At 43.1% G+C, this 23,497-nt stretch overlaps 1 pseudogene; it reads left to right on the forward strand.

The window, feature by feature from the left end:
- Positions 1 to 3,976: 3,976 nt before the first annotated feature.
- LOC145033040 (5S ribosomal RNA) lies at positions 3,977 to 4,094 on the forward strand (annotated as a pseudogene).
- Positions 4,095 to 23,497: the final 19,403 nt, after the last annotated feature.

Genomic DNA, 23,497 nt, shown 5'->3' on the forward strand with positions numbered 1-23,497 from the left:
CACCCGAACTGCCGGAACTAGACTCCACCTAATCAACGAAATAATTAACCCTAATTAATAATTAAGGTTTAAAACTCACTCACCAGTCAAAATCCCTCAACTAAGTCCTTTAAGTTCAAAAAGACCATTTTGCCCCTCCCATGGTCCAAAACCCTAAATCTTAACCAAAAGTCAAAAGTCAATGAAAGTCAACTTCCCAAGGTGTATGATGGGTGTACTACTTGAACAACGACCAATCGGGGACGGAACCGGCTACGCGGGGCGTATCCAGGAGTACGCCCGATGTACTCCGTCTGATTCAATTTCACCAATTTTTGTGTCTTAGTCCGTTAAGACATCTAACCCAACTTCAGATCTGACCATCCTAGGGTGTCTTAATCCATAAAGTTGTTGACTTTAAGCCTTTGCAAGGATAGAAAGGACCAAATGCTACAAACTCTAACTTACATCACACTCTAAGTCACTTTACTCCTCCATGGGCCATAGGAAAAGATCAAGCAACCATTTTATAACATCCCGACATTATGAGGTAAAAATTTCATTTTTAATTCAACCAAAACACTAATTATCTTTAAGTCAACATTCAATATTTGATTATCCAGATATTCATAATTACTTTTATAAGAAAGAAGTTATCAGAGTACAATCCCAAAATCATCATGATGCGGAAACATGGGTGGAAGCACTGCGATCAAGCCAGACCCTTCCTTTTCGAACCGGATGTTCCTAAAACCACAACCATAAAAATCGTAAGTACAAAGCTTAGTAAGTTACTCAAAATACCGGATACCATACATAATAAACACATACTGAGCCCCCGCTCGTCCGCGAATCCCACCTGGCCTTGGGCCCCACCCGACATCGAGCCCCGCTCAGTTTACAGATCTGTCAATCACCAAGCTCCTCCAGATACATATAATCATATAAACATATAATCATAATAGCATTTGCGATAGTCACAAAGATAATAGCATACCATACAGTCATTGAGCCTCGCTCGGCATCGGGCCTTTCCCGATAGCATAAAAACACATACTGATAACTAGCATACAATATACTCATCAGGCCCTGCCTGGCATCAGGCCTTGCCCGGTAATTATACCATCACATAACACATGCAAGAGTCACACAGAAATCTAGCATCCTAACATATAAACCATGGGCTGACATTGGTGCCTTCGACCTGCTAAACTCAGTGAGGAGACTCAATTCAATCCGTTGATAATCAAATAACTGCTCGGGCCGCTGAACCGAATAACCTCGCGCCAACTGACAATAAATACGATCTTAATCAATAATTAACCTGATAACCCAAAATCCGAGGCCCACTCAATAAATCAACATCCTAAAGGGTAAAAGACCATTTTACCCTTTTCTTAATTGTTCCATAACAAAGGTCCAACCTAAATGCACAAAAGCCCAAAATGGCAACCCAAAGCCCACATTAAAAGCAATAAAAGCCCATTATGGCCCAATAACCCAATTAGGCCCCAAAACCATCATGGACCTACTTCCAAGAAAACCCTAAGTCCATCCATGGCCCAAAGTCAGAAGTCCAATGGCCCAACAAGGCCCAAATCTCAAAAAGCCCAAAATGGCAAACTGAAGAGTACGCCCCACGTACCAGAATGGTACGCCCAACGTACTCACACTTGAAGCATAGAGTACAAACGAATGATGCACAAAACCTTCATTACACTGAGCGTATTACCTGCATACGCCCAAATGTATTCATCAGGGACCAAAAATTTATTTTAAGCTCTTAATGGTTAAGACAATGACTTCCAAACTCAAATATGACCGTAATGAGATGTCTTAACACGTAAAGTTGGCAACTTTATTCCTTTACATAGCTTAATGGGACCAAATCCTTAATAACATCCATAATAAACATCCAAACTCATGCATGATCCAAAATAACTCATCAAGATGACATTTTTATGAATAAGGGACGACCCAAAGGACACGATCCATCATTCTAAGCTCTTGAAGTAGCTTATACTCGCAAGGATGGCTCTAAGGACCAAAAAGAAGCCAAATTACTCCTTAAACTAGATCTAACACCTAGAATTATCAAGATAAAAACTTTATACCTCCAAATTGTAGATCAAGATGCAACAAACTTGGATCCAAAAGCTTCAAGCAATCCCGCACTTCTCCAAGAAGTTCCTTCTTCCTTTATGAACAACAAAAAACATGAAATACCACCAAAAGATCAAAAACCACTCAATGGGGGATATGGTTTCGTTTCTAGGGTTTGGTGGGATGAAGGTCGAAGATAATAGGGTTTGGTGGTGAGTTAAGGAGGTTAAATAGGGTCCAAGACCCTAAATTAAGGTTTGGGTCTGACTGGAGTACGTCCAACGTACTTCTGGTACGCCCAACGTACCCTTTAAAGCACCCGCGCTCAATTTGCTTAGTACACCCAACGTACAACATTGTACACCCCGTGTACTGACCTTAGCACTAGTACGCCATGCGTACACATGTGTATGCCCCGCGTACTCAATCTAATCCTAAAACCATGAATCTTCTGAAGGCTATAACGTTTTCATTATAAGACAGTTTCTGACGATACTTATATCCACGAAGAGGTAATGAGAAGCTCTACACTTCTATCTACTCATATTTTCCTTAAAACTTTGCAAACAAAAATCCAATTTCCATAAAAGCCTGAACCGAAACTTTACTGAAATACCCCTTGGCTCTAAAACACTAATCGAACACCCGAATCATCCAAATTACATTACTCACACCAAAATGGGTCTAAATCTCTTTTCTTTAAAGGCCCTAAGCTTGATGATAATCGGTCATAAGCTCACCACCACGCATTAGGAAACGATTTAGAACAGGGTGTTACACATTTTTATGAATCTACAAGTCCTAAAATGCATGAAAGGACAACTGTAACACCCCCCTCTGGCACGTATCACAATATTGTCCGCTTTGGGCCACTCGGCACGAGGACTTCCCAGGGGGTCACCCATCCCGGTACTACTCCCGCCCGAGCACGCTTAACTGCAGAGTTCTTATGGGATCTGCTGCCCTCACGGCTTTAAAACGCGTTGTGATAAGGAAGGTATCCACACCCCTTATAAGGAATGCTTAGTTCTCCTTCCCAGCTGATGTGGGATCAGATCTAACCCACTTGAAAGTGGGTTAGATCTGATCCCACATCGGCTGGGAAGGAGAACTAAGCATTCCTTATAAGGGGTGTGGCTACCTTCTTATCACAACGCGTTTTAAAGCCGTGAGGGCAGCAGATCCCATAAGAACTCTGCAGTTAAGCGTGCTCGGGCGGGAGTAGTACTGGGATGGGTGACCCCCTGGGAAGTCCTCGTGCCGAGTGGCCCAAAGCGGACAATATTGTGATACGTGCCAGAGGGGGATGTTACAAATGGTATCAAAGTCAGGGCACGGGTCGATGTGTTCGACGGGGACGTCGAACCCTGTAATGGGGGGTGAAGGTGGGTTGCACCTGATCCCACATCGGCTGGGAAGGAGAACGAAACATTTCCTTATAAAGGGGTGTGGATACCTTCCTTGTCACAACGCGTTTTAAAGCCGTGAGGGCAGCAGATCCCATAAGAACTCTGCAGTTAAGCGTGCTCGGGCGGGAGTAGTACCGGGATGGGTGACCCCCTGGGAAGTCCTCGTGCCGAGTGGCCCAAAGCGGACAATATTGTGATACGTGCCAGAGGGGGGTGTTACAAATGGTATCAGAGCCAGGGCACGGGTCGATGTGTTCGACGGGGACGTCGAACCCTATAATGGGGGGGTGAAAGTGGGTTAGATCTGATCCCACATCAGCTGGGAAGGAGAACTAAGCATTCCTTATAAGGGGTGTGGATACCTTCCCTATCAGAACGCATGTTAAAGCCGTGAGGGCAGCAGATCCCATAAGAACTCTGCTGTTAAGCGTGCTTGGGCGGGAGTAGTACCGGGATGGGTAGGGGTGTGGATACCTTCCTTATCACAACGCGTTTTAAAGCCGTGAGGGCAACAGATCCCATAAGAACTCTGCAGTTAAGCATGCTCGGGCGGGAGTAGTACCGGGATGGGTGACCCCCTGGGAAGTCCTCGTGCCGAGTGGCCCAAAGCGGACAATATTGTGATACGTGCCAGAGGGGGATGTTACAACAACTAATATTATCTGGAATGCTCCAAACTCATAAGGATCCAAACTTGGGGACAAAAAGCTCATAAAACTCATCCATGGAGATCAAATAGAAAACTCATCAAGGTATAAACCTTATACCTGGAAAAGATGCACAATGAGGAGTCGTTTGTGGATCTTCAAGCTTTCAAGCAACAACTCCTTCGTTTGTGGATCTGCTAGTACGCCCGTCGTACCACACGTACGCCTAACGTACTATCAGAACATCTGCGATCCCGCATTACATGAGTACACTACGCGTACCCTCTAGTACACCCAACGTATGACTAAAACACGAAGCTTTTACCAGAAGGGACCAATTATGAAACTTTGATAAAATTAAGAGCTAGAAATGATAATACCTGATAATCGGATATTAAAATTCTCCCCCACTAGAATTTGACTTCGCCCTCGAAGTCATCCTCAATAAATAGCTCAGGATAGTGCTCGCGCATCTCATACTAAGGTTCCCTCATCCACTTCAAGCCTTTCCGGTGTTGCCACTGAACTTTAACCAAGTTCACTACCTTGTTCCTCAAGGTCTTCACTCTCCGATCCAGAATTGAAACGGGCTTGTCAACATAGTTCAGGCGATCGTCGACTTGAATGGTTTCCAAAGGTACCACAATTGTCTTGTCACCTATACACTTCCTTAGCTGGGAAAGATGGAAGGTATCATGAATCTGTCTTAACTCCTCTAGTAGCTCCAACTAGTAAGCCACTTTGCCTACTCGGGCCAAAACTCGGAAAGGGCCAATAAAACTAAGGCCCAACTTGCCCCGCTTTCTGAAGCAGATAACACCCTTCCAGGGTGACACCTTCAGAAGCACCAAATCCCCCACCTGAAACTCTAGCTCAAAGCGCTGCCGATCCGCATAACTATTCTGGCGGCTCTAAGCCACCAACAATCTCTGCCTAACTTGTTGTATAAGCTTGGTCATATTGATCACTACCTCCATGCTCCCCATGACCCTCTGTCCAACCTTTCCCCAACAATCAGGAGTCCGAAATCTCCTTCCATACATAAGCTCAAATGGAGGCATACCGATATTGGAATGATGGCTGTTGTTATAGTAAAACTCAACCAACGGGAGATAGGGGTCCCAACTCCCACTAAAATCAATAATACAAGTACACATCATATCCTCGAGCATCTGACTAATCCGCTTGCTTTGTCCGTCAGTATGCAAATGATATGTAGTACTGAAATGTAGCCGGGTACCCAAATCCTTATGGAACCTCTTCCAAAACCTGGAAGTAAAACGCACAACCTGGTCCGAAAAAAATCAAAGTTGGCACCCCATGCCAAGCCACCACCTTTGATGAAGAGCTCGCACTAATGGCTTGGAAGTGAGCACTCTTCGTCAAACGATCCCCTATCACCTAGATAGCGTCAACACCTCTCGAAGTCTTCGGTAACTTCATAATAAAATCCATGATGATCTTCTCCCACTTCCATAGGGGAACCTCCAAAGGTTGCAATTTACCATGAGGGCGCTGGTGCTCGACCTTGACCTTCCAACAGGTCAAACGTCGCTCCACAAACCAGGCCACATCTCTCTTCATACATGGCCACCATATCTATGCTTCAGGTCAAGATACATATTGGTAGCCCCTGGATGAATAGAAAATCTCGACTTGTGGGCATCCTCCGTCAAAATTCATCGGGCCCCACCTACATATGGTACCCAAACCCATCCATGAAGAGTCAAAATCCCTCGGCTGTCGATATCAAAGGCTAAAATCTGGCCGATCACCCGCTCATTTTTCTATTTTTCTTCTTTTATGGCCTCCGACTGTGCTTCTTTGATAATCACTAAAACTGGGTTCATCACAGTCATCCTTATGCATATATCATGAATGAGGGCACTCATTCCCCTCTGGCTCAAGGCGTCAGCCACCACCTTGGCCTTGCCCGGGTGATACAAAATCTCATAATTGTAGTCTTTCACTACATCCAACCACCTCCTTTACCTCATATTCAGGTTAGGCTGATCCATAAGATATCTCAGGCTCTTATGGTCCGTGTAGATAGTACACCAAACACCATAGGGATAGTGGTGCCAAATCTTGAGGGCGAAAACCCCAACTCCAAATCATGCATGGAATGCTTCGCTTCATGAGGCTTCAGCTGCCTCGAAGAGTATGCACTCACATGCCCCCTCTGCATCAACACCGCATCCAACCCTCCAATGGATGTATCATAGTAGACCATGAAATCCTCAACTCCCTCAGAGAGGGTAAGTATTGGCGCCTCACATAGTCTCAGGCGGAGAGTCTCAAATGATGCCTCTGCTTTGGTCCCCAACTAAACACAATCCTTGTCAACATGGTGAGAGGAACAACCATCCTGGAGAAATCTATAATAAATCTCCGATAATATCTTGCCAAACCGAGGAAGCTCCGAATCTCAGATGGAGATGTCGACACTTCCCACTGCAGCATCACCTCTATCTTGGTTGGGTCGACCATTATACCGTTCTGGTTGATGAGGTATCCTAGAAACCAAACCTCACGCATCTAGAATTCGCACTTGGAGAACTTGGCATAGAGCCTCTCTATCCTCAAAACCCCAAGAATATTGCAAAAATCCTCCTCGTGCTGCTCTCTGGTCTTCGAATAGACCAGAATGTCATCAATGAAGACAATCACCGATCGATCTAACTTGGGCCTGTACACCCGGTTCATGAGATGATTGAGATCCATGAATGCTACCAATGTGTTGGTGAGCCCAAAAGGAATCACCACGAACTCGTAATGACCATAGCAAGTTCGGATGACCTTTTTCTGAATATCCTCCTCTCACACCCTTATCTGATGGTAGCCGAACCTCAAATCGATCTTGGAAAACCAAGAGGGACCCTGTAGCTGGTTGAAGAGATCATCGATCCTCAACAATGGATAATGTTTTTTCATCATCAACTTGTTCAACTCCTGGTAATAGATTCACATCTAGTGTGAACTATCATTCTTTCTGACAAAAAGGATCGGTGCTCCCCAAGGAGAACTGCTCGGCTGAATTAATGCTTTTCCTAATAGATCATGTAGCTGAGAGGATAATTCCTATATTTTAGGAGGTGCAAGGAGGTACGGTGCTGTGGCAATCGACACCGCACTCGGAATCAGATCGATCCGAAATTCCACTTGCCTCACAGAAGGCACACCTGGTAACTCACCGGAAAAAACATAGGGAAAATCGTGTACCACATGAACATCAAAAATAGAAGTTGATCCCTTCTCCTCAACCCGAGTATCCACTACATATGCCAGATATCCCATACACCCATGCTGCAAACTCTATTTCCCAAAGCGAAAAAGTAGAAAGCTAATCCCGACCTAGTACCCTCACTGTAGATAGTGAACACTCCCCCACTAGGGTGTCGAATTGTCACCATCTAACGCTCACAGTCAATCAGAGCCCCAAACCGGCTCAACCAATCTATACCCATGATCACACAGACATCTCCCATAGCAATATGGATAAGATTTATCAGATAACCAACACGAAGATCTCTAACATATAACCCCAGTAGATATCAGTAGCAGAGACCGGACACTCGTCAGGTATAGAGACTCTCAAGGGCCTGCTCAAGGTCTCGCTCGTATAAACTTGCGACAAAAGGATGATGACACAAAATATCGACTCACACTCGAGTCAAACAGCACACATGCAGGTACATAATTCACAAGAAAAGTACCTACACAATCCATAATATAAGCAACATAAATAAATCATCATAAATAATAAAGAACACATACCAACCACAATATCTGGAGCTTCTTGGGCTCCCTCTTCTATTAACTAAAATGCTCTCTGTCGAGCCCTTAGCGCCTCGGACTTCCCCTGCTGGCCATCAATAATACGCAAGGTCGTGGGGTTGGAGTCTAAACCACCCTAGATGCAAGCTGAGGACACTCGACCCTCATGTGACTCATCTGGTTGAAATTGAAGCAAACCCGAAATCCCTTGGGGAAATACCTAGCCAAATTCCCCTACTTGTCACCCAGGTAGTAATCCGATCCTGATTGACAGGGTCCCTCATGTCCGTTTCCACACTTTTCGGAAGTGTGGCCCTTCTGGCCTCCAACTCTCTGATCAGTGGGCTGGGGCCACTTAGTTTCTAGCTGCGACTATACTGCTATCTTATCTCTCACCTGGGTCTCCATCTCCTCCCCATCCTGGGTCTCCAGCTCAATCTCTCTCCTCATGGCATTTGTATGTAGCTCAGCCAATGTACGATACGTAGTGTTCGCCACAAACTTACGGATATCCATCCTCAGAATACTCAAATACCGAATCACACGTGCCTACTCATTCGACACGTGCTCAACGAAAAATAGGGCCCTCTCATGGAACATTCTGGTGATCTCAGTCACTGTCTATATCCTCTGCTTAAGAGACAGGAACTCTTAGGCCAACCTCTCTCTCTCTCTCTCTCTCTCTCTCCCTCCCTCTCTCTTCCTCTCTGTCAAACACTGGAACAAACTCATATTTGCACATCTCAGTATATCTCTCCCAGGTCACTACAGAATGCTCTACAAGAGTATAATCATCTGTCACAAATTTCCACCAATCCATCGCTCCCAAGCGAAGCAAATTCAATGCGAAACGAACCCTCAAATTCTCCAAACGGGAGCAAGTGTAAAAACATCCCTCAACATCATAGATCCATCTCATAACAACAATTAGATCCTGGGTCCCATCAAAATCGGGTGGCTTCGTTTTGTTGAACTCTCGATACCACAACGAATCACCCCTACGGTCTCACAGCAGAAACAACTGCAGTGGCTGCGACAACATCCTCAGTGACGGTGACATATCGCTCATCAAAAGTCTCAATCATCATGGTATTGATTGACCTATACATATCTGGAACAACCCCTCTGATTGCTGCGGCCACCTTAACGACAACAATCCTGGGGATCTCATCATCACTGGCACTCGGCCTCTCGGGGGCACTGGAGCCTAAACCGCGGGTATCCACCATACTGAAACACACAAGAAAACCATCAGAAATCAAGCTAAAGCGCATACACCGGAACCTAGACCCTATTATAAGTTCTTTAGTTCCTTAAGATTCCTTCTTAAGCTGTGTATAGATCCGGTGCTTTAAATAGTACAGACCTAATACTACCTTCCATTCCAACCCGTATTTGTATCAAGTCGTCCTCTCAAGAACCTATGTCACAAGGACTCTATTTCCTCAAATCAGCTATAGACATGTCCTGCTAGTTCCTTAGAACCATGACTAATCTTCTAGATACTACTTCTAGATTGCTCCCCAACACTGATCCGCCTCACAATATCTCCGCTATCCTTTCCATTTGCTTCATGCATGCTAATTGTACACAACTACGAGACTCGATAGACATTCGAATAAATGATTCTACCTCAAATCCACAACCAAACAAGGAACATGAAGAAAGGCTAAATCAGACATTCTAAGGCTATAAAATCCTAACTATGTACAATTATATAACATACACTAAGCAAACAAAAATCATAGATTCAATCTCATAAGAATGAACTCCTAGGCTAAAGGCATCACAAATCAGACAACACTATCATACCATTCCTACAGGATTCCTTAGCCTACCACTATCTAGCATGCAATTTTATCAGCTCATAAAATATTAGCTCCACACTACTCATATTATAAATTGAGGTATTCTGGGAAAGTACCGCTCGAGCTATCGTTGATTGTACACACTGATTCACAGGATTTTTCTCCTATAAAAATCTTCATTTCTCTGTTAAGTTTTTGTAAAAAATTTCATATCCTTATTTTGAGTTTGGAATCACCCTGAGGTTCATCCAAATCCCTCAAACCGGGGCTCTGATTCCAAATTGTAACACCTCAATTTTAAACCAAAATTTTCATTTTTAATTTCCCAAAGTAAAGTTTCACAAACCAACTCATCTGAAAACATAAGTTTCTAAAACAAACATCATCACAAAATATCAGAGTATCTCAAACTTTTCCAGTAACAAATCTATTAGTGAGTGTGTACAATCAAACCTTCGCCTTCCCGTGGTCCTTATAAGTACCTAAAACACATAAATCAACAACTGTAATCATGGAGCTTAGTGAGTTCCCCAAGATATCACACACAACACAACATCAATAAATAGCTATGGGTTATCAGCAAGCCTGTAGACTATCAACAGTCCTAGTGGGAAACATCACACCCTATGGGTTACTGGAGCCCATCCGCAGTCTCAGTCATACATAACAACATAATACAAAAATAACAGTAAATCTAGCTGGTCATCACAAATACAACTATTCTACCATACATGTAAGAATAAGTGAGGAGAGTCACTTGTTACTAATGACAAGTAAATCTCACACCCGAACTGCTGGAACTAGACTCCGCCTAATTAACAAAATAATTAACCCTAATTAATAATTAAGGTCTAAAACTCACTCATGAGTCCAAATCCCACAACTAAGTCCTTTTAGGTCAAAAAGACCATTTTTCTCCCCCCATGGTCTAATACCTTAAATCTTGACCAAAAGTCAAAAGTTAACGAAGTTCAATTGCCCATTGTACACTTTCTTACGTGGGGTGTACTACTCAAACATCGACCAGTCGGGGATGGAACCGACTATGCCCAATAGTACGCCTGACATACTCCGTCTCATTCAACTTCACCAATTTTTGTGTCTTAATTCGTTAAGACATCTAACCCAACTTCAGATCTGACTATCCTAGGGCATCCTAATCCATAAAGTCTTCGACTTTAAGCCTTTGCATGGCTAGAAAGGACCCATTGCAACAAACTTTAACTTCCATCACACTCTAAGTCACTTTACTCACGCATGGGCCATAGGACCAAGAAACCATTTTTATGAATCTACAAGTCCTAAAATGCATGCAAGAGCAGTTAATAGTCTCTGGAGTGATCCAAACTCATAAGGATCCAAACTTACAGACAAAAAGCTCATAAAACTCATCCATGGAGATCAAATTGAAAACTCATCAGTCTATAAACTTTATACCTGAAAAATATGCACAATAAGGAGTTGTTTCTCGATCTTCAATCTTGCAAGCAACAACTCCTTCTTCTCTAGCCTCCTTCTTCAACAATATGGACCAAAATCACTTAATAAGCTCCCAAACGCTCACTAACAAGCTTAGAATTGAGATTAGGTTTTGAGGAGGGAATGATGGCTGATAAGGATAGTCCAATGGAGGTTTAAGGTTGATTAAATAGGGAGCAACCCTTAAAATTAGGTTTTAGTGACTGGGCTAGTATAACTTGCATACCACACGTAAGCCCAACATACTAGCAGAACATCCGCGATCCCGCAATACACAAGTACGATGTGTGTACCCTCTAGTACGCCCAACGTACGAATAAAACATGAAGCTTTTACCATAAGGGACCAATTACGCAAATTTGATAAAGTTAAGATCTAGAAATGATAATACTTGATAATCGGATGTTACATTTATCATGATGGATCACTATAAGCAACTAGTTGACTATACTGCTTTGGGAGTCCTTGACAGTAGGTGTTAGTTAATAAAGGCAACCTTGAGGGGATAGAGTACTCGAATGAACATACGATCCACTCTTCTTAGATCAGTTGTCACACCCTAAATATGGTATGGCTTGAAACCCTCAAGAGATTACATTTTAGCATAATTGGTCCGTTAAGTACGCTGGGCGTACTTAAGTGTACATTTAGCATACTATGCATGGCTGGTCGCAGAGGAGCTGGAAGAACGCGGGGCGTATGTGCCAGGGGTCCAAAACCCTAATTTTCGAACACGAGGCCTATTTAAGCGACGTTAAGTCCCCTGGACTTAACCCTAGAGAGCCTCCACAACCTTAGAACGTCCTTACACTCCAAAGAAACTTGTGAGTCCAATTTGAGCTTTAAAAAGTGCATTTGTGGCCCTTTTAGTGTTCATTCCAAGAAGAAGAGGTGGTTACACAAGCTTGGAACGAGTTGGTGCTTCAAGATCCTGCATCAGAGTCATCTTGAAAAGATTATGGAGGTAAAAATCTTGGATCTTTCTTCTTAAACCTCTAGATTTAGCTAGGGTTTTCTACCTTGTCCTTTTTGGTTGATTTTGGACCTCCATTTGTGAGTTAAGCAACTCCAGAAGGTGGGAATGACAGATCTGAGGTCCCTTGGTCCTTTAGTATTATAAAAATGGAGTATTGATGGGAGTTTTGGCCTCATGTATGGGTTAAAGACCTTGGAAAGGTCTTAATGGAGGTTTTGGGTGTATATGAGGCATGCAAAGGCATAAAGTTGCCTACTTTATGCCTTAAGGGCATCTTAACAAACTTGGATCTAACTTTAGGACGTAAAGGAAATGAGTATTAAGCACTTAATGGAGAAAGTGCTTAAACCGGTTGTATGCTGGGCATAACCTAGTGTACGCCATGCGTAGTCCCACAATCCCAGTACGTTACACATAGCAGGATGGTACGCCGAGCGTATGCATCGCAGATGGGCCGAATCTGTTTTGGGCCTTTAAGCTATTTGGGCCTCATTTGATCATTGGGCATGGTATATTCTAGGAATTATGAGTCATATCATCTTTTATGCGCCATGGATCTATTGATTGGGCTTTATTGGGCCAAGAGGCCCATTAAGGATTTTGGACTTGGAGATTGGGCCTATTAGCGAGGGAGGGATATTTGGGCCTTATCGAAGGGTTGGGAGCTTGGGTTTCCCTTGGTTAATTAAAGTCCTAACATTATCTAATATTATTATTCAACACGAGAGGTTACAAACCGTTAAGAGAGCAACTTTGGTATTCAGTAGAAAGAGGTGAGTCTCCTCACCATACCAATGGGTCTAAGGCACCAAGGCCGGCCCATTTCTTGATATGTAGTGTCCTAGCTGAAATTGTATTATTTTGCATGATAGTTGGTATGAGCTAGGAAGTATGTTAGCAGTATGTGTGGTATGTGTGTATGGAAGACCATGAGAGAGCCCATGACACATGGATGTATGACCATGAGGAGAGCCCATGACTGTCCTATCAAATACCATGGGAGAGCCCATGACACTTAGGTATAAGACCATGTAGGGAGCCCATGGCATCCTTGAGTAAGGCCCTGGGGTCGATTCGACAACATCCTTATCTATTGTATGCATGGCTCATGTGATATGTGTGTAGCTTTAATTAGCTAAGAAGATATGTATATGTGTATTGTGTGTGGTATGCTCTAGGGAACTTACTAAGCATTCACTTTTAGGTTGTTGATTTGTTTCAAGTACATCTGAGCCCAAGGGTAAGGGCAAGGTGTGATGGCGCGACGTGCACACACACACACACACATTCTCCCTCTCTCTCTCTCTCCCTCTCTTTCTTTGATATATTTTGGGGACACTCTGACGATTTAAATAAAGTTGTAATGAATGTTGATTTGAAAACAATTACATTGGGATTTCCTGGTTTTTGCAAATGTGTTTTATTAATTAAAATGAAAAAATTTCTTGGTAAAAATTGGGTCGTTACAAATTGGTATCAGAGGCTTGGTTTGAGGGATTCGAGCACACCTTCGGGTGTGTCAGGACTTAAACTAAGGAAATGGTAAAATTGTTTTTAAATATAACATTAAAAGGGGTTTTAAAAGAAATAAAAAGATGAGAGTGCAACGCGCGTGATCAGCCGATCCAAGTAAGTAGTTCCCCCAATATGTTTGCCATGTTATATTGATATTCGAGCTTTGTTGAACTTGCTATGTGTATGCTTATAAAATTGTATACGGTTAGGAGCTTATAGCCTCAGAATGACCGATTTGACCTTATTTCCTGTTCCTTGTTTGGTTGTGGTCCTAGGGTAGAATCTTTTATTCGAAAGTCTATTTTATCCTTTTTTGTGTATAATTTGCATGCATAAAGGCAACCTGACATGATTGGTTTGATGGATATGAGTAGAGTAAATCTTAGGACAACCTGAGATTTGATGTTTGCGGTAGTTTGTAGAATAGGGTTTAGTTTTGGGATGATTTAGGGTTATCAGGTAGAGCATTGGGGAAAGGTACATGTAGGTGTGGAAGGTAGTATTGGGCCCGTACTACTGAAAGCACAGGACTTGTACCTGAACCAATGTTAGATCTGACGACTTCAAGGAGGACCGTTGTGGGGAAATCTCTTATGTGGAAAATCCTGATCGCTATAATTTATGATATTTCAGTTCAGCATGGTGGTGACACGATTTGGAGCAGGGGGATTAGGATCGGGGTCTAGGTCCGCGGCAAGATCGGGCAACACTGCCGATGTCATTGATGAGAGGCTGCGCGAGCTTATTGCAACCGAGGTTACCAGGGGCATCCTTGATACTACTCCAATCATTTTTGGGACGGTCAAGGAGGGTATGATGGAGATTTTGGAGGAGAGACTTAGGGCATCCTGGCTGAGGTTGCTGCGGGTCAGGTTGGGGCCCGAACTCCCTCGTTCTGGAAGTTTAAGGTATGTGGGGTGTCGGAGTTTTTCGGGGTTAGGGACCCCATTCTTAGCCGACGCTGGGTGGCAGATATCGAAAACGCCCAACGCACGAGTTCTTGCCCGGATGCAGCCAAGGTGGGTTTTGCTTCATGTATGCTGAGAGACAGAGCCCGAAACTGGTGGGGAGAGGTGACCAACCAGGTGGGAGCGGCTGGTGCAGCTGAGATGACTTGGGCCGAGTTTGTTCAACAATTCGATGCAAATTTTGCACCACCTATTGAGGTGCAACAGCTGGTGAGGGAATTTCATGACCTCCAGCAGACCACCGAGACTGTGGCGAAGATCACCGCCAAGCTTTAGGAACGAGCTTTGTTGATCCCGCAATACACTACAGATGAGGATTTGAGGAGGACGAGATATCACTCCATGCTGAGGGATGATATCCGGGAGTTTGCGAGTTTTACAGGGTGCAAAACCGTGAATGAGATGGTGGAGAAGGCTCGGGAACGGGAGATGGAGTTAGATTTCCGCACCAAGCGGAAATCAGAGCAGGTACAGGTAGCGGTGGGTCAGGCTAAGAAGCCTAAGACCTCAGATACTTCCAGCAGGGGCCAACAGGGCTGAGGTCGGTGTGCCAAGTGCGGTAAACCGCACAATGGGGCTTGCCGGGGGTCAGGCTCGGGATGCTATGCTTGTGTCCAATCAAGTAACGACCCAATTTTCACGTCCAAAAATTTCATTTTTGATTTAGTGATTTGCAAAACATTTTTAACAAAATATCATCCGATCATATCATTTAATAAAAACATGTCTCATATCTGAAAACCGAATCACAGAAGCATAATAATGTCAGAGTACAAATCCTAGAATAACTCATAGTGCAGAAACCAAAGAGTGTGTGTATGATGTGCCGCTACCGCGCCAAATGCTTCCCCTTCGCTGAAGAGGTACCTGAAACCAAAACTGTAAACTGTAAGCACGAAGCTTAGTGAGTTCCCCCATCGTACCACAACCCATACAATCACATAGCATACATACTGCCAGGCAATTCTGGGCTGCCCGACCTACTCAGTACAACCATTCTGGTGTGCCGACCTACCCATGCGGCCATTCTGGGGTGCCGTCCTACCCATGCGGCCTTTCTAGGGTGCCGTCCTACCCATGTCAAGCCATTCTGGGGTGCTGACCTACCCATCGGTCCTAACAACCGACCCTTGGGGACTATTCCACGCCTTACTGCTACTATCACATATTTCATAACATAAACATACTATCAGACATATCTGGGGTGTCCGAACTACCCTTCGATCCTAACAACCGAACTTTGGGACAATTCCCCTCCTACTACCGCTATCACATACAACATATCATGCCAGCATATAAACACATCAGCACATATTATCAGACATATTTGGGGTGTATGACATACCCTTCGGTCCTAACAACTGAATTCTACTACTATCACATATAACATATCATGCCAGCATATAACATATCAGGTAGTAGCAAACCTAGATGATATCACAAAGACAATCATCTAACATACAACTCCTACTGGTGGGCCGACATTGTGGCCGTAGACCCACCGCTACTGGAAGGTAACTCACCTCGTAGTAGCTGCTGATCTGTGCGGGAATCCTCTGACTGCTGCCGCTGCTGCTCCGGAAATCCTCTGGCTATAATTCCCATAAAACACTTAGTCATACACTGCTAAATGTTCTTAGGGTAAAATGACCATTTCGTGTCGACCTAGTCCCGATACCGTTGCGAGGGCTGAAGGTGATTATCGGGATGGATTGGCTGGGGGCCAACGGGGCCATGAGTGATTGCGAGCGCCAATTGGTCAGGGTTCGAACCCCAAGTGGGGGATAACGTGTTATTCACGGGGAGGGGGCCTCGCAGGGACCGACCCTCTGTTCGGTAGCGACGGCTAGGAGGTTTTTACAGCAGGGTTGCACAAGATTTCTGGCTTATGTATCGGATACGAGAGTAGAGACTGTGACGGTTGTGGGCAGTGTGCCGGTGGTACAAAATTTTCGGGATGTTTTCCCTGAAGAGTTACCAGGAGTGCCTACGAAGAGGCAGGTGGAGTTTTGCATTGACTTGGTATCGGTTGCCTCTCCGATAGCCAAGGCACCCTACCGGTTGGCACCATCAGAGATGCATGAGCTATCTACATAGCTTCAGGAGCTGCTAGACCGAGGGTTCATTCGTCCGAGTAGTTCGCCGTGTGGAGCACCAATTCTTTTCGTGAAAAAGAAGGATAGATTGCACAGGATGTGGATTGATTATAGGGAGCTGAACAAACAAAAGGTGAAGAACCGTTATATGTTGCCAAGGATCGATGATTTGTTCGATCAACTGTAGGGTGCATGATGGTTTTCTAAGATTGATCTTCAGTCGGGATACCATTAGATGAGGATTCGGGAGGATGAAATACCGAAGACGGATTTCAGGACTCGGTATGGGAATTATGAGTTTGTGGTGATGCCGTTTGGGCTCACCAATGCCATAGCAGCGTTCATGGATCTTATGAACAGGGTGTGCAGACCGATGCTGGATCGATCGATGATCATTTTTATTGATGATATCCTGGTCTATTCTAAGACCAGTGAGCAGTATAAGCAACATTTGAGGGAGGTATTAGAGACCCTGAGGGCAGAGAAACTTTATGAAAAGTTCTCCAAGTGTGATTTATGGCTGCGGGAAGTACAGTTTCTGGGGCATGTCATTAATCAGGAGGGTATTTTGGTTGATCCAGCCAATGTTAAGGTTGTGATGCGGTGGGAAGTACCGAGGAATGCATTAGAGATTCGTACCTTCTTAGGTTTAGCGGTATACTATCAGAGATTTATCCAGCATTTCTCCAAGATTACTATGCCATTGACTCGCTTCACCAAGAAAAATGTGACTTTTCGGTGGGGTGCAGATCAGCAGATGGATTTTGAGATGCTGAGGTGAAGGTTATGCGAGGCTCCGATTCTAGTACTACTTGAGGGGTTAGATGATTTGGTGGTGTTCTACAACGTTTCAATCTCAAGGTTAGGTGCAATACTGATGCAGAGGTGGCATGTGATAGCTTACGTCTTGAGGCAATTGAAGCCTTATGAGGCGAATTACCCCACTCATGACCTGAAATTGGGGGCAGTGGTGTTTGATCTCAAGATTTAGAGGCATTATTTATATGGAGTGCGGTCCACTATCTATACCGATCACAAGAGTCTGAAGTATTTGATGGATCAGCAGAACCTAAACATGCAACAAAGGAGGTGGTTGGATGTGATAAATGATTATGATTGCGAGATTCTATACCACCCATGGAAAGCCAACGTAGTGGCTGATGCATTAAGCCGCAAGACGGCAGGGTTGCTGATTATGGACATTTATATGAGGATGACGGTGACTTCTCCTTTGTTAGACATGATCAAAGAGGCTCAGGTCGAGGGGGTGAAGAAGGAGAATTGGAAGATCGAGCGGATTTGGGGGCAGTATCCTTTGTTCGTGAAGGATAGTCACGACCTTTTGACGAAGTGCGGTCGACTATTGGTACTGGTGTCAAGGGGAGTGAGACAGAGGCTATTAGAGGAGGCGCACAAATCCAAGTTCTCTATACATACAGGAGCTATGAAAATGTATAGGGACTTGAGGCTGAGTTACTGGTGGCCTTGCATGAAGCGGGAGATCGTCTGGTTCGTGGAGCGGTGCCTAACCTGCAAGAAGATCAAAGTCGAGCATCAGCGGCCTCATGGAAAGGTTCAACCACTACCCATTCCCATGTGGAAGTGGGAAGAAATCTCTGTGGACTTCATCACGAAGTTTCCTAGGACGGCGAGGGGTGTAGACGCTATATGGGTGATCGTAGACAGATTAATGAAGAGTGCCCACTTTATTCCAATTTTCGAGAGTATATCCGCGGAGAAGTTGGCAGACATTTATGTCCGAGAAGTGGTGGCTAGACACGGGGGCCCGTGTCTATAGTCTCCGACAGAGATGCCCGATTTACTTCTAGGTTTTGGAGGAAGTTCCATGAGGAGCTGGGCACTCAACTACATTTAAGTACCGCATATCACCCTCAGACTGACGACCAGAGTGAGAGGATGATCCATACACTGGAGGACATGCTTCGGGCATGCGTACTGGATTTTGGAGGGAGTTGGGATGCATACCTCCTAATGGCAGAGCTCTCGTACAACAATAGTTATCATGCTAGTATTGGCCGAGCCCTATTCGAGATGTTATATGGTCGGAGGTGCAGGACCCCAGTGTGTTGGGATGAGGTTGGGCATAGGGTCATTGGGAGCACTGAGGTAGTGCTCAAGACTACCGGATTGATTCAGTAGGGACCGGTTGCGAGTCACACGGAGCCGTCAGAAAAGTTATACTGACCGACGACGTTCGGATCTCGAGTTTCAGGTGGGGGATTTTGTACTGCTAAAGGTGTCTCCCTGGAAAGGGATTAGTAGGTTTCGGAAGAGGGGAAAGTTGGGGCCTTGGTTCATAGGCCTGTTCAGGATCACGGCCCGGGTGGACAGGGTGACATATCGCTTAGAGCTCCCTGAGGAGCTTAGTGTGATTCACAATACCTTCCATGTGTCTCAGCTTCAGAAGTGTGTTGCTGACGAGTCTGCAGTTGTTTCCTTGGATGACATTAAGGTGGATGGGACCCTGAATTATGTCGAGAAGCTGGTCGCTATCTTAGATAGGAAGATGACGGGTCTTCGGAATAAAGAAGTGAAGTTGGTAAAGGTACAATGGCAGCACCGAAAGGGCTCCGAATGGACTTGGGAGCCGGAGGAGGAGATGCCGGAGCATTACCCCAAATTGTTTACAACTACAGAGTTCGAGGACGAAGTCTAGTTTAAGTGGGGGAGAATTGTAACACCCTAAATCTGGTATGGCTTGAAACCCTCAAGAATTTACATTTTAGCAAAATTGGTCCTTAAAGTACGTTGGGTGTACTTAAGTGTACGCTTAGCGTACTATGCATGGCTGGTCGTGGAGGAGCTGGAAGTACGTTGGGCGTACGTACCAGGGGTCCAAAACCCTAATTTTTGGACATGAGGCCTATTTAAGCAAACTTAAGTCCCTTGGACTTAACCCTAGAGAGCCTCCACAGCCTTAGAATGTCCTTACACTCCAAAGAAACTTGTGAGTCCATTTTGAGCTTTAAAAAGTGCATTTGTGGCCCTTTTAGTGTTCATTCCAAGAAGAAGAGGTGGTTAAACAAGCTTGGAACGAGTTGGTGCTTCACGATGCTGCATCATAGTCATCTTCCAAAGCTTCTGGAGGTAAAAAGCTTGGATCTTTCATCTTAAACCTCCAGATTTAGCTAGGGTTTTCTACCTTGTCCCTTTTGGTTGACTTTGGACCTCAATTTGTGATTTAAGCAACTCCAGAAGGTGGGAATCACAGATCTGAGGTCCCTTGGTCCTTTAGTATTATAAAAATGGAGTCTTGATGGGAATTTTGGCCTCATTCATGGGTTAAATACCTTTGAAAGGTCTTAATGGTGGTGTTGGGTGTATATGAGGCATTCAAAGGCCTAAAGTTTCCAACTCTATGCCTTAGGACATCTTAACAAACTTGGATCTGGCTTTTGGACGTAAAGGAAACAAGTATTAAGCACTTAATGGAGAAAGGGCTTAAACCAGTTGTACGCTGGGCGTAACCCAGTGTACGCCGCGTGTAGTCCCATAATCCCAGTACGCTGTGTGTACCAGGATGGTACGCTGAGCGTACGCATTGCAGATGCGTCAAATCGTTTTTGGGCCTTTGAGCTATTTGGGACTCATTTGTTTATTGGGCATGGTGTATTCTGGGAATTATGAGTCATATAATCTGTTATGGGCCATGGATATATTGATTGGGCTTTATTGGGCCAAGAGGCCCATTAAGGATTTTAGACTTGGATATTGGGCCCATTAGCGAGGTAGGGATATTTAGGCCTTATGGAAGGGTTGGGAGTTTGGGTTTCCCTTGGTTATGTAAAGTCCTAACATTATCTAATATTATTATTCAGCACGGGAGGTTAAAGACCGTTAGGAGAGCAGCTTTGGTATTCAACAGAAAGAGGTGAGTCTCCTCACCATACCAATGGGTCTAAGGCACCAAGGCTGTCCCATTTCTTGATATGTAGTGTCCTAGCTGAAATTGTATTATTTTGCATGATAGTTGGTATGATCTAGGAAGTATGTTAGCAGTATGTGTGGTATGTGTGTATGGAAGACCATGGGAGAGCCCATGACACGTGGATGTAAGACCATGAGGAGAGCCCATGGATTTCCTATCAAATACCATGGGAGAGCTCATGACACTTAGGTGTAAGACCGTGTGGGGAGCCCATGGCATCCTGGAGATAGCCCTAGGGACGATTCCATAACTCCTTATCCGTTGTATGCATGGCTCATGTGATATGTGTGTAACTTTAATTAGCTAACATGATATGTATATGTGTATTGTGTGTGGTATGCTATGGGGAACTTACTAAGCATTCGCTTATAGGTTGTTGATTTGTTTCAGGTACATCTAAGCCCAAGGGAAAGGACAAGGCGTGATAGCGCGACGTGCACTCTCTCTCTCTCTCTCTCTGATATATTTTGGGGACACTGACGATTTAAATAAAGTTGTAATGAATGTTGATTTGAAAACAATTACGTTGGGATTTCATGGTTTATGAAAATGTGTTTTATTAATTAAAATGAAAAATTTTCTTGGTAAAATTTGGGTCGTTACATCAATATAATTCATTATCACCACAAGATTGGGTTTAGTTAGGGGTGACCATTTATACACCAGATGATTCAGACATACCTAGTAATGGTCTGATACAGACGCAACTTATCTGGATGTCTAAAATAAAAGGTGGGCGAATACTAATATAGTACTCCTATACACTCGTGTACCCCACAAAATAATCGGTGAATAGATTTCTATTCTCCATTCCAATCTCACACATACCCTTAATCTAATGCTACCCAATATCCAAACTTAATTGACCTAAGCATCCCCTTTAGGTCTTAGTGTATAACTATACAATATTACAATCTTTGTAATCAACAAAGTTTGCTACCTATGTAATATCTTTAGAATACGGGACATAACTAACACTTTTTCAACTTAACTTGAACTAAGCATCCTTTATAAGTATTATCTCATCACTAGACAAGACTTTAATGCTTGAAATCAACTTCCAAAAGTTTTTTCTTGTTTATAAACTATATTATGCAACTATACTATTAACACACTTATTTGGATCTAAACATCCTTTATACGTCTCAATTTAGAAACTAGAGTAGACTATGATCCCTGTAATCAACTTCCAATACCAACTATGTTTAGAAAACACTATCCTAATTTGGTGAATATATTTAACACAAAGTATTAAGTATTTAATATACAATCATACATTAATATTTTCAATAATAATACTTCTATATTATTAGGTAATAATATCATATATACACCTTAACACATATATAACCATATCTGGTTCGCACAATGTATGCCATCAAATATACATTTAACACATATTCTAGATAATAAGCATGTAATTCACAAATAAACTTTCCACATATATTTAATACTTTTAATAAATACTTGTATTAAAATCATGTTCATGAAAATAGATATGCACTTACTTGATTGAGATGGAAGATCCACGGTTAGGCCATCTCCTCGACTAATACTTCGGCTTATCTCTTTTAAACAACCTAAATACAAGTATTACTACGTCTCAGAATTCATTCGTATTTATAAGGTCATATTAACAATTCCCTAGATTCCTCAATAATTCGTATGAATACGTCAAGCTCTAGCTGATAATGAATAACCATGTAAGATCATATCAGAGGTAGGATCCGTTTGGTATACAAAGTATACTATTTGGAAAATCCACTTTAAACACCTCACTAGATCTAGCCTAGACATCACTCCCATAAGTAGATCAATCAATATTATGAATGGAATCACTGATAAATCTTATTTATAGATTCATTATAATGACTATGAATATAAATATAATTACACTTAAAACATAGTAAGTGCAGCTTAACTTACATAGTTTTATGAAAAAAGCTTGAAAAGTTCGTAGGCAGAACTTTGACTTCGAAAAATTCTTTTTGCCAGGCCCTCTGATGCTTTAGAGCCTCACTACAAATACCATTGAACCCCAAAAGAAACTTGAGAAACTCATAGATTTAGAGAGAAGTTGAGAGATTTTGGAGTGAAGAAAGAATGAAGATTGAAGCTAAATTTATAGCTTGTCGTAAGCGAAAGCGTGCCATACCTGTGTCAAGAGCACGCCGCGCCTCAGAGAAGGTGGAAAGGCTTTGTTCCTAGTGTGACACATGGCGATATTCTGCTGGTCCGTTTCACTTGTGCAGGGTATACTCTCAAATCTTCGAAAAATCATATCTTTCACATACAAGATCCGTTTTCGACATTCTTTATATCCCTACTTTCGTAACGACGATTTGGTTAATTCTCATTCTATTTTAAGTTTTATATTATGTAATTTTACAGTCTATGAATATTACACTATAAAAAACCTTGCAAAATTCATAACTTTTTCATACGAACTCTGTTCTAGATGTTCTCTATATCAATGATTTCGTATTTATGAGAAATCTGACTTTCACTTAGATTTTTTTTGGCTAACAATCAACTTTTTTTCATTTCGATTTATGAGTCGCACACTATTGTAATTTGTCGCACCGAAACTTCTAAAAATCACAACATCTTTATATGAAGTCAGATTTAGGTGTTCTTTATATGCATACTATCGTAATTTTGATTACTAAAACTTTCATTTAGATCACTTATGCTAATAAGCAATCCATCTCTTATTCATGTTTTATGACAGACTTTGTCGTATAAGGCTGAATGCGAAACTTCTAAAATTCATAACTTCTTTATACATAAT

This window comes from Lactuca saligna, chromosome 2 (assembly GCF_052625555.1).
Source record: "Lactuca saligna cultivar CGN05327 chromosome 2, ASM5262555v1, whole genome shotgun sequence".
NCBI lineage: Eukaryota > Viridiplantae > Streptophyta > Magnoliopsida > Asterales > Asteraceae > Lactuca > Lactuca saligna.